The 13,577-nt window shown below is 35.9% G+C and overlaps 1 pseudogene; it reads right to left on the bottom strand.

Moving 5' to 3' along the window:
- Nucleotides 1-262: 262 nt before the first annotated feature.
- Nucleotides 263-13,577, bottom strand: part of LOC145270994 (uncharacterized) — a 122,502-nt pseudogene continuing 109,187 nt past the window's right edge.

The following is a 13,577-nucleotide window of genomic DNA, read 5'->3' as shown; positions in this document are numbered from 1 at the left end:
AAGTCCAAAACAATACTTTCAAAGATTTTGTCTTTCTTTTTTTGTTACAAGAAAAATAGAAACAAAACTGTTTTGTGTGTGTGTGTGGGGGGGGGGAGAGGGGTGGTTGGGGAGTCTTTTTTATGTTTTCTTTTTATAGAAAACGTGTAAAGGTGAAACATTTTTTTTGGAGGGGGCGAGAAGTCTTATTTTTTTTACAAATTTTTTTTTTTTTTTTTTAGAAAAACGTGAAAAGTGAAACATTTGTTCTGTTTTTTGGGGGTTATGTTGTTTCCTCAGACTGTTGGACGGCATCACACAATGACAAAGTGGACGCAGAGGTTGTAGCGGATGTGCAAGGGAACAGCTTGTTATAAACCGGGTAGCTTTCGGCGATTTGAGCTAATATGGAGACAAACGGAACATTACCAAATCTTTGCCTCCACATAAACTCTAGGAGATATGTGTCCAAAAGCTCCCGGTTGACCCCGCATTCAACTTTGTTGCGCTGTTTCGCTTCCTTCCACATTCGCTCCACATGATTCGCCGAAACCTTCGTTTCGGGATCTACAAAATGAAGGCTGTGGTTCACCGTCAAATGGCGATACCCCTCTCCCCCCCCCACACATTCTTGTATGCCTTCCAACAGTCTGATACGACCGTGGTTCCCGGCAGAATATACTGTTTTATTAAGGGAAGGAGGGTTTCTGCATTCCAGTTTAGTACACTCACCAAGAAACCCTCCTTTTCGGCGGGGTCGTATCCACCGAAGACCCAGACCGGTGTGATTAGTCGACCTACGTTATGTTTCCGGCGATTGAATACTGCCTCGTCTATTTCCACCGTATGGCCTGGACCTCCTATCTTCTGGGGATTTCTGAGAAAATATTCTCCACGGATGTCCCTCAGGAAACTTTTCCAATCGGCGATGGTGTGTGATGACCTTAAACCGCACTCGCGTTGGAGATCTTTTATTGTGGCTCGCTGGTAGGCCCACAGTTAAATGATTTTGATAATTGTTGCTATTGAAAGCCTGGACTTGGCGAAAAATGTGCCAGTCCTTAGTGAATTATACGTTCGGCAATTGCTAGCCTGACACCTCCAGGCATAGTCATCGCCGGCTTTTGCTCTTCTCATAAGCTGTGTCCGCATGACGAACATGTTTCCGATCTTGCCAGTAATTTTTTTTGTTGGCAAAAATCCAGTACTCCGGCTGAGGGTTTTGAGTTGGTCACATAAAGATGTGAAATTCATATTTTGTTTTACACTTTTTTTCTTCCTGCCCTGAATTTAATAACTTGTGTGTCTTTTCCGTTAATGTAGGAACTGGTGTGTGTTTTTTTTTTTACTTTTTCTTTTTTCTTTTCTTCCTTTTCTAAATTGTCGTCTGCTGCTTTGAATTTGCAATGCGCACCGCGTTGAAAAACATCTCGCCTCATTTTCAGTGGCTCAGTTTTCTTTTATGGCGACACTCGGCTTACTCCGGCTGTTGACGTCAGTGTTCCGGTGACAGCCGAGCAGTCGCTGAGTTACGTCCGGATCACTCTCTGCACTAGTACCTTATTTTTTATTAAAAATATATCTACTCGATGATTTTATGTGATTTTTTTTCTTGTACAACATTTTCTTTCATCACGGATAAAATTCATTTGAGTTTTCACATGGGCAGAATTCTGTACAAGTACCTTATTTTTTATTCCAAAATAAAACTATTCGACTTTACGTGGATTTTTGTTGTACCACTTTTTCTTTTCGTCACAGTTAAGATTTTGTTTTTTCACATGGGCAGAATTCTGTACAGGTACCTTATTGTCGTATTCAAGAGTAACTTATCTTTCCTTTGATAACAGTAATGTTTTCTACACTACTTTTATTTGTAAGAAACTTTCGAATAAGTTAAAACAAAAACTTATCCATGTAAGTAGAAAAGTAACTTAGCTTGCCTTTGACAGATAAGTACGTAATAATGTTTTCACCTGAAATTCTTTGGTTTAGAAGATCATCAATCTACACAAAGAGGCCCCCAGAGCGCCAATAAAACCAAATTTCTCCCTCCTATCTGCTTTATTAGTATTAAAATATGTTCTCAAAGAACATAACAAACCAATTAATAGTGTTTTAATATTAGTGTTTTAATATTAGTTAGTTTTGTTCACTTTCTATTGGTATATACGTGTCTCTTACTTTCTCTTCACCTGTATTTCTCCTCCTACACCCACTATGCAACCATCTCATTGTATGTAATGTCTTAAAAATAAAAATCTTAAAATTTTAAAACACAAACTTTTAATTAACTTTTTTCAAAGGCAAAATTTTTAAATCCTCCTAAAAACAAGTGTTTAGAATGAAATAAGGGAAATATTTTATACAAAGTTAATAAAATATATGCAATACATGATTAGAAAAATCGAGATAAAGATTAAAGCATCCAGCAACAAGAAAAAACTTAAGAGACAGACAATTATGTCCTTACAAAGCGAAACGCCTATTAGAATAGAGATAATAAAGAAACATTTTGTGTCCTCATGCAAAAACTCCAGGACAATTTGCTATATTTAAAATCATATTGAAATGAAACAAACAGTAACTCGCAGAACTTTTTTCAGTTGTCATAGAACTATGGCTCGAATGAGTTAATAAGCGTTGTTACCAAAATAATTTTATAAAATCAACAGTAGGTTTTCTACAGTGCAACGTAGAGTACAATGTATTGTGGACCACAGTGAGTCCCCGACTAGAGTAGGCAATTACTTAATTCGATGATAATAAAAGTATTGGAAGTGTGGAACATTTGTTAATCCTCATTCAATCCTCGGCAACGTCAGGTCTCCCTGCTAGAATTATATATATATATATATATATATATATATATATATATATATATATATATATATATATAGCACCGTATGTGTTTGTGTGTATGTATGTGTGTGTTTGGGTGGAGAGGGCTCCTGTAAGCCGTGGTGAAGGCAACCTTTCTAGGAGAAGCCAATCTCTGATTTAAAACACCATAAAGCGGGAGACCAGTACCCGCATTAAGCTGGTCTGCAATTTAACTTGTTGCTGGCTATCTTGCTCTTGCTTGTTACTGGATCTCAACATATTGAACCGAGAGAGAGACTTAGCTGTCGTACAAAGCTAAGACTCTGTAACATCATCTGTGTATAGATACTCCCTCAGGCATTTGTCTATTAAAATGGTCCTGTGGCGTGGCGATTGAAGTCATTTTTGGGCTCGTGGACTTTAAGTTTCTGAGGGAGTGGCACTCGTCTGACAAGACGTTGCAATCATCATATATATATATATATGTTATTTGTTTTTGTTTTTGCGATACGTTTTGAATGAATTCAATTATTTACGAAAGTGCATTTTTACCTAAATGCGAGTTTGAAACAAATTTTCCCTTTAACCAACTTGGTACCCCCACATGGGGAGCGGAATACATATTGTTTTTAAAATATAATTATATTTTAAAAATAATATATATATATATATATATATATATATATAATTATTATTATAGTAAATAATTATGTCAGCCCTTTTAAAAAACTCGTTTCTAATCGTTGAGCACATTCAGTTGAATTAAGTCGGTCAATTTAGCTCTTATGCACAGATCATCATATACTGATTAGATCACTCTGACAGACGTTAAAAACGTTAAAAAAATGTTTAGATTTCAACGTTATTTCACGCGGTTAACAGTAGCCGAATGAATACGGTCTTTGCTAATGAGGCCAGAGATGGCTTCTGTCACCGGGTTCGGATCTATTGACTGATGTTAATCGTGACACCCTGCAATAGAGATTCTCGAAAGGATGAAACACAACTGTCTATAGGTATTTAATATTTATTATAGTAAATAAGTATAATAAATTAATATATATATATATATATATATATATATATATATATATATATATATATATATATATATATATATATATATATATATATATATATAAGATTCCACTATTTTTACCGATTCCATATTAAATTCCCGATTCCGATACAATTACCGATTCCGATTTCGATTCTTTGAAAATCTCTAAATATTTAACTATAAAAGTTATTTTGTCGCGATTACCGTAAAAACACACCTTAAATGTACCTATATTTTCACAAACATAAAAACACACCTGTGAGGGGGGGGGGTGTCTAGAGATTTTAGTCCTACTGGAAGTTTAAATCAATAAATATTTATTATTTTATTATTACTACAAGGAGTGGAAGATGTTTCTTTAACCTAAATCAAATAAAAAAGATAATTTAAGCAATCAATTTTGGCATCAGAAAATAGGCTAAAATTTTTCCGATTCCGATACCCCCCAAAATTCCGATTTTTCCGATTCCCGATTCCGATGTTCTCAAATACCAGACGCACCCTATATATATATATATATATATATATATATATATATATATATATATATATATATATATATATATATTTACATGGGTGTCACCACTTATCAAGGCCCAGAGGCCACTCGAGGATAAGGGTTAATAGGTATACATTAGTCATTGTGATTTTAGCATAGTAAATAGTGGGAATTTTGTAACTTGGATTACTTAGGGGGACGATTCAATTAGAACTTATTCACATTGGACTTTTTCTTTTTTTTTTTTCATAGGTATCAACACATTATCAAGGCCAAGAGGCCACTCAAGGATAAGGGTTAAAGAGTGTACAGTAGAAATTAGACAATATAATAATCATTAGTAATGAAAATTTGTTAAATTTGATAACTTATATGGAACGGCTCATCAAGAACTTATTTACGTTAGACTTGAAGACAACCATATTGTAGTCAGCCGGAAAGCAGGAAAACGGAAGACAATTCCACAGGCGTGCAGTTCTAATAAAAAAGCTTTGTTCATGGAATCTACGTTTAGGTTTAGGCACAGATAAAGAGTGGGGGGGAATTATTGATAGTGTTTACAGCTAGACGAGTGTTTCTTGTGAAAGTTTTGCGAGGGGGGACCATAGATTGAAGCTCAGTCGAACACTTTCCATGAAAATAACGATACATCAGAGACAAACTCGCAACATCTCTTCTGTGAGATAGAGGTTGCAAGGAAGAGAAAAGGACATCTCCTACGAGGCTACGAAGTCTATTTTGAACTCTATCAAGGCAGGCCAAGTCCTTTCTAGCAGCTCCTGCCCAGATGTGGCAACAGTATTCCATCCTTGGACGTACCTGGCTCTTATATAGATAGAGAATTGCATCAGCAGTGAGATATCTACTGGATCGATAGAAAGATCCCACCATTTTTCCAGCGGCCTTGGCAACAGATTTGATGTACGTGTTCCATTTAAGATCAGGAGTAATGGTCAAGCCCAGAAGCTTGTCAAAACTTGAGGCCTCCTGAAGACGAGAGCCATTCATTTCAATTGATGCCAGATGGGGATCAGAATGTTGATGATGTAAAGAGAGAAGCTTGGTTTTAGATGCATTAAAAGTAACCAGCCACTCCTTTCCCCATTGTACTACATGCTCAAGATCAGAGGAGAGAGAATTGAAGAGAACTTGGTCGTTTACTGTCTTAGATGTGCTACCATAAATGGTAGTGTCGTCAGCATAAATGTCTACAAATGATGTAAGGATGTGATTTGGAAGATCATTAATGTAGATCAGGAAAAGAGTTGGGCCCAGGATGGACCCCTGAGGGACACCGGCATTAATACTGTGGGCTTCTGATTTTTGCCCCTCAACTACTACTCTTATGAACCTATCAGAAAGAAATGATTTAATAATTGAGAAGACATTTCCAGCTATACCATAGCTAGCGATCTTATGAAGTAAACCTTTATGCCATACCCTATCAAAGGCCTTAGATATGTCAAGAGCAATTGCCCAAGAAAGGTTGCCTCCATCGAGAGATTTGCTAATCCTATGAGATATAACTGTAAGCACATCTGCTGTAGATCTAGTAGAACGGAAACCATATTGAGTGTCACTAAGAAGGTTATTTTTGTTGAGATGGTTGATTACTTCTGTATTTAACACAGATTCCAGCAACTTACTCATGACGCACAGGAGACTTATTGGCCTGTACTGAGAGGGGGATGAGCGATCACCTGAATTCTTAAATACAGGGCATACTGATGAAATTTTCCAGAGAGATGGGAAACTATTCTCCTTAAGACAACGTTTAAATAGTTTTGTAAGTATGGGCGCTAGTTCAGGTTGAATTTTTTTGAGTACTATAATTGGAATACCGTCCGGGCCAGTTGCTTTACTGGAATCAAGGTTTTTAATTAGCTTGGCAACATCACGTACAGATATACGTATATCACATAGTGTGTTTTCAGATACAGGAGGAAATATTGGGGGTTGGCGGCCTTGATCGCAAAAGGTAGAATTAGCTGCAAAGTTCTTGACAAAGAGTTTGGCTTTGTCTGATGCTGACGAGATTACCTCAGGTCCATTGATGATAGTTGGGATGGAGCACAAGCTTCTGTTCAGAATTCTGTTTGCTATTTGCCAAAATTGGTGGGAACCAAGCCGCTGCTCAGCTACTTTGGATTTAACAGATTGAGCATACAATCATCTTGCGCTCTTTATTACTTTCTTACAATGGTTGCTGGCAGTCCTGAAAGCGGCTTTAGTTTCCATACAACTATTACGTTGGAAACAGTGGAAAAAGTGATTTCTGTGCGCAATGGCAGCAGCACATTCTGGAGAGAACCATGGCTGGCTGTTGGGTTTTTGCTGAAACTTTTTCGAGGGTATGAAACGATCAATACCTACAATTAACCATTCCGTCAGGTCTAATACTATAGAGGACACATCCTTTTAAAATATGGAATGCAGAGGTAGATCAGTTATAAATGTACGGAAGCTATCCCAGTCAGCCTTAGTGTATCGATATACTGTACGATGGAGAGGTACGTCTGGGGACATTTCATTTTTATCTTAATTGATACAACAGAGTGGTCGGAAGGTCCAAGAGGCGACAGAACAGAAACTGAACATAGTTCAGGGCAAGTTGTGAGAAAAAGGTCTAGTAGGCTCGCATACTGGCTCTCATTGTCGGGCACACGGGTGGGTTCCTGAACAATCTGAGTGAGGTCATAGGCAATGGAGAAATCATGACAGAACCTCCCCTCATTATCGGTCTTGTTTGAGTGGGTCAACCATTCGACGTTGTGAACATTGAAGTCTCCACATACGTGAATGTTAGCTGAAGGATAAGCAGATAGGACTTGGTCAATTTTCTCAGATATGCTTTTAAAGATAGTAACTCCGCTGTTGTGGGGGCGATAGAGAGTAAATAAAAATGCCGTAGTGTGAGCTAAAGCAACCCGGAAGCACATATAGGGTAAGTTAGGATCTTCCCTGGAGATGTCCCTACCACATGGAAAGCTATCTTTAATATAGGCACATATTCCATGCCCATGGCGATCTTGGGGGTCAGATTTAGAAGTTAAGTTAGAGTATCCTTTAATTGTGAACTCTTCTAGGGAAATAGCCTGTCCAATGCCAGTTTCACTTAAAAATAAAAGGTCTGGTTTAGTCTCCTGTAATTGGGTTTCAACCTCTGGAAGGTTAGAACGTAGACCCCTGATGTTGGAGAAGGAGACATGGTAGTAGGGGTCTACGTTGGAAGTTGGAGAACCGGGTTTAATCGTGTATTTTTTCTTGAAACTTGTCATGATGAAATTTTGAAATTTGTGGACTAGGTCGTCAGATTTACTTAGAGCAGGACAGAGAGGGGAAATTAAGAGAGAAAAAGAAACGAAGAATTTTTTTTTATTTGTAGCTAATGATAAGGTAAAGCCGTAACAATTACCCACAAGTATGGCATCGAGAGGCCCCACCAGAAGCTACTGCATGGTCCAGAATCCATTCACCAAATGGCAATACAGCAGCCCCAGTACTTTGCACCTGCTGATAGGAAAGCCTCCTTAGTGGTTAATCCAAGGTTCGGGTCCCTGACTATCAGGCGGATAACGTTAGCCCAGACAAAACGTTTACCTCCAGCACCCTTACTAGTGACATTGCTACAAGGATAGACATAGAAACAGAAAATTTCCGCCATCTCAGCCAACTGTTCGCACAAAATACTGCCAACCTAGAAAACAGCTTTTTCTTCTCCCTTTGTCAGAAAAATCACTCATTAAAAAATGAGGACTGAGGACAAATAAGAAGAAGCGAGAGTAACAGGAGCTGCCGATAACGCATCCACAATGCGTTTTCTACTCTCCATTAAAAAAACAAAAAACAAAAAACTATTAAGTATTGTACTTAATAAAAGTCCAACTGGCGTGTTTAAGGGAAAGTATGGTGATAGATTCCCCTCACACGAACTGAAAATGAGTACAATTCGTAATCTATTTTTGCAATCAACTCGGTAGATAAATAAACATTTATGTACGAGAAAAAAAAGCTAGCATTTAATAAAACAGAAATACACAAATTAAATACTGAAATAAAATGGAGTTATTAATATTTTAAATCTAAAATAAAAAGCATGATTAAAATTGAAATCACTTATCTCAACAAAAACACTTCCGTCTCCAAATTGCAAACTGTAGTGAAAGAAATTGAGTTAGCAGCGTTCAAAACACACACACACACACACACACATATATATATATATATATATATATATATATTATAGTCAAATGCTTGAGGGAGTATCTATACAAAGAAGATGTTACAGAGTTTTAGCTAAATCTCTCTCTCGGTTCAAGAGCAAGATAGCCAGCAACAAATCAAACTGCAGACCAGCTTAATGCGGGTACTGGTCACCCGCTTTATGGTTTTTTAAATCAGAGATTTGCTTCTCGTACAGCTTACGGGATCCCTCTCCACTCCACATACATATGGAAATAAACACACGCATACATACAGATGTACGCCAACATACATATGCATTTGCACACACATGAAAGCATACACACGTAGAAGCACACATATACGCACATACACACATATGCATATACATACGTACACATACATATACATGTAATAAACACATAAATGAACATTCCAAAAACCATAAATACTCAACGATCAGGACGACGATGATGGTGATGGGCACGATTAAATGAGTTTGACATGAAAAAATACAAACAATTTTAGAAGAGATATACATATATATATGCATACATATATATATATATATATATATGCATAGAGAGAAAGAGAGAGAGTGTGTGTGAGAGAGAGAGAGAGAATGATGAAAAAGGAATAAAGCAAAATTATATGTTAATCAACATTTTCTCTTTATTTCAAAACTTCCTCGGGATAATTAATTTGAAGAAATAAAATACCAGTGCAATATTTGAAAATATATTTGTTGCGTTTATAATGGATATTTTTGTCCTGTTTCTGAACGAGAAAACAAAACAAAAAAACAAAACAAAACAAAATAGCCGTTAGTATTCAAAATGTATACAGCATTTATGTTAAAGAGTGAGTGAAATTTTATTTTATTTTCTTTAAAACGATATACAGCCGTTAGAATTTAAAAAGATATGATGCGGTTTCTGTTCTTTTTCGGGATGAATATAGTTGTTAGAATTCAAAATGTTGGATGTCTGTATGAAATGAGTATTTTTTTTATTTATTTATTTAATAATAATGAATAAAAATTGCTTGGATGAATTAATAGATTTTGTAATTAACTCTAATTTTTTGTTTTCGTCATTCATCTTTATATATATATATATATATATATATATATATATATATATATATATATATATATATATATATATAATTGACATTGGTTGACTTTGTATGTTTTTATTTGTATAAGTATACGAAAAAATTTTAACCGAATGTTAGTCTTTAAAATTTATAAAACAAAACGATGTTTAATTACTGTTTACGCAGAAACAACGCACACCTTTTCTTTTCGTATTACTCCTTGTTCTTTTTTTTTTAAATTGATACTGAATAAAGTTAAATGTCAATATAAATTGTGTTCTCTTTCTTCAATGCATTAAAATTTTCTTTAAATACTGTTTGTTAAAACCTCTCATTTAGTATCGACAATTTAACTAGTCGACAGATTTTGCTTGCTTGTACCACGTGCATGAAGTCACTTTTCAGTGAGGAGGCCTGCTTTACAAAGGTCACCGTTGTACTTATCGGGAATTACTCTGGAATGTTTTTTATTTAATTTTCATTTTTGTTTAACTTAAAAAATAGGCCATGTTTTTTTTTTTTTTTACAAAATGGTTATTATTTTTATTTAAATAATAATGTTAAATTGTATTATTAAAGTAACAGTTTGGTCACTAAGTTATCAATTGGATGGAATTGTTATAAAACTGTACGTAATTTTGTTATGGGGTTTATGTATAAAAAAGTTAAGGTCATGTCTCTATTTATAAAAAATCATTGGATGTAAATTTAGTTTCCAAAATTTCATTATTTTAATACATGAGGATTTGCTAAGAATTTCAAAACTAGTGATGACTTTCTGTTTGACAGTTTAAATGTTTCTAAATTTCTTTTCGAATTTTGAAGGGTCATTTCTAAATAATTTACGCTTGCCATTATTTGTATGATAGCAGGTCTCTACTATCATAGCATAAAAGTGCAACGTAGTCGTTGCATGTCAATACTTGGAACACACACGTTGTATGCAAAAAATCGCAAGAAAACAAAAACAAGGAAATAATTCGACTCACTTTTTTCCATTGAATAAAAACAGAATTTATTTACAGGTACTTCTAGAATAACACCTTGTCTCTTGTCAAAAAGTCTTCTCGTACTCCAATGTGCTTAACAAGATTCTGCCGTGTTGAACACGTGGTACTCTGTCTTTATCCGGCCATGTTTAGAACACGTCTTTCACTGTCGCTCTTGGGCCACGTGGGTAACACGTTTGTTTTTGTCTCTCTCGAGCCACGTTTTTCTTTCTTTTTTTTTTTAATAATCTTTTTCGTTGCTTCTTCCTCGCTGGACATCGCCTCGCACAAGGCTTGGTCATTTGCATACGTTGGCTGTCGTCCGCGCTCTGTTACAAAAGCCGCATTGTTTTTTTTCTTTTAAAAAAGCTATCTTTTAATTTATTTTCATTTTTTTTTTTACCAAATTAAAAATGATCTCGAAAGTTAGACTTAATCTTCACGGCATCAATAAATTAGTAACTAAAGCAAATTGTCATACCACTGCAACTAATTTTATTATGGTAATATCACTTAAATTTCTGTTTAAAACATATTGGATGTAAATGATTCCCCAAACTTTCAATCATTTAACACATAAGGATTAATAATTTAAAAGTTTTTTTCCTAAAGTTAATGAAAGTAAACTATCGGGTGTGTTTAAACGCCGCGTTGTCCAAGAGAAAAAAAAAACTTCAGTCATTTATTATACTGTTGTATACAAGGAAATGTATTCACCATTGCCCGGGAAAACTTTAGCACCGGAGGCCGAACAATCTGAACCAGTATCCATTACACCAATATATTATCACGTATACCAGCACTGTAAATAACCCCTGAAAAGATAATTTCCTTTTACAAGGGAGTCACCACTTATGAAAACCCGAAGGCCACTCGAGGATAAGGGGATTTTCGCTTCCGCCTTGCCCACTCTTTCTCTTTCTTTTTCTCTTAAATTCCAGTGGAGACAGACTCGTTTCTGACATGTTTCTGACAATTGGAGTCTACACCGTATGAGGTGCGACCTTTAGGTAATTAAAATAACTATGCTTGATCGTTTTCGTTTTCCAATAATAAACGATGTGGGTAGCAAGAACAAATGTTTGTTTGAGAGTGGTTTATTTTCAGATTGATAAACATGGGTTTAATCCAAGATGGTAGACTAGGAGAATCAGATTACTGCAATCGCCAATCGCCGTTATGAACATAGTGAAATGGACGAGTTACTAGTCTTTTTATATTTTATAAGGTTAACGAGTGACAGTTATTTAATGAACGTGGAATCCGAATAAAAAAGTGGAGACAGAATAAAAATTAGAGAACAAAAGAAAGAAGAGAAAATAAAAAATAATAATAATAAAAAAGATTGGGGACGTATTCTTATAACAAAGTAACCAGATATGCATGCTTTTTTTTTTTTTTTAAGAAAGGAGACGTTAATTTCATCAATTGTAATGAAAGTGTCCTTCGTTATTCAAATTATGTCAGAACGCCCATGTGTTTTATGCGTTCAGATATATTTATTACAAGGGGATCACTTCTTATCAAGGCCCAGAAGTCAGCCGAAGATAAGAGTTACTGAGTGTAAGGCGGTTACTGGGACAACAGCTTAGTGATTGTTCATGGTGAAAGTTGAGTAGAATTTAGATATTTAAGAGGATAAGACGTCAGAACCGTGTTTACATTAGAATTAAAAACGACCATGTTGTAGTCAGCTGGAAAGTATGCCAGGGGAACACAGTTCTACAGGCGAGCAGTTCTTATAAAATCTGTGCGTTCAGATTTAGGTTCAGCTAGAGAGAAAAATTGTTGGTAATGGTTGTAGCTAGATGAGTGCTTTTTTGTGAAAGTTAGCGCGGGGACCATACATAGAAGCTCAAACGAGCACTTGCCATAAAAAGTGACATTGTCTGTTTGTGTAAGGAACGGTATCAAACATCTCTGTCAATTTTTGATGCACGGACATGAAACTTGATATATAGGAGATTTAGACCTATGGAACAAATTCGATTTGGTCTTTAGCCGGTAAAAATAGATGCGAAAGTGTCAAACTTTAAAGAAATTAGCACTTGGTAGACGTAAATTGACTTAGAGTTCTCTCCTACGCATGCGCAAATATACATTTATATGTTAAAGCGTGTTAAATTTTTACATTTTCTTATCCATCTGACGATAGCTCAAACGGTAAGCTGTCAAACAAAAACATTATGTCTTTTTCACCTACTTAAACTGTTGCTAAGTTCAGCGTAGAGATGCGCCATTAAAAATCTGTTTAACCCCTCGACATGAATCTGAAATAGTACGAGTATCTAAAATAAACAAATAAATATAAAACACGTAAAAAAAAAAAAAAAAAAAAAAAAAAATTGTTACATATTCTTTTTAATATTTACTTCATTTGTTATTTGTACAGGGTGGAATGATAAATTTGTCGCCCGAAAGAAAACAATGCTACAGCTTTATTTTAAAACTTTTATTGAAAATATCAATTCAGGTAAATTGATTATGTAGTAGAGTTGACATCTATTCAATGTAGCCGCCTTCAACCTTAATCATCGCCTCGATACAGGCCCGGAACTCGTAGCATGCCTTTTCCATAAGCGTCGGCGAAAGCTCGGCGAATACTAGGCGGATAGCGGCGATCAGGCTGGCTTTGTGGGAGGTCATGTTGGTGATGTTTTCGATGTACGGCCAAACAAGCAGTTTAGCTGGTTCAAGTCGGAGGAGGGCCAGTGAGAAAAGGGTACAAAGTCGTAGCACTCTTTCTGAAGCCAAGCCTGTTTCTCTTTGGACCTGTAGGCCGGCGCCAAGTCCTGCTGTCACACCTAGGGGCTGTCAGCGGTCACTTGATTACACCACACTCTTCAGGACATCCAGATACACTTTGGTGTTGAGTTTCAAGCCGACTTCGAAGATATGAGGTGGCATGATGTGTCCCTCATTTGAAACCACACCAAAGACCATAACC

The sequence above is a fragment of the Euprymna scolopes genome, chromosome 4 (assembly GCF_053919585.1).
Source record: "Euprymna scolopes isolate OS-2025 chromosome 4, ASM5391958v1, whole genome shotgun sequence".
NCBI lineage: Eukaryota > Metazoa > Mollusca > Cephalopoda > Sepiida > Sepiolidae > Euprymna > Euprymna scolopes.
Note: the sequence above shows the minus strand (reverse complement) of the source record. Positions and strands in the feature narration are given on the sequence as shown.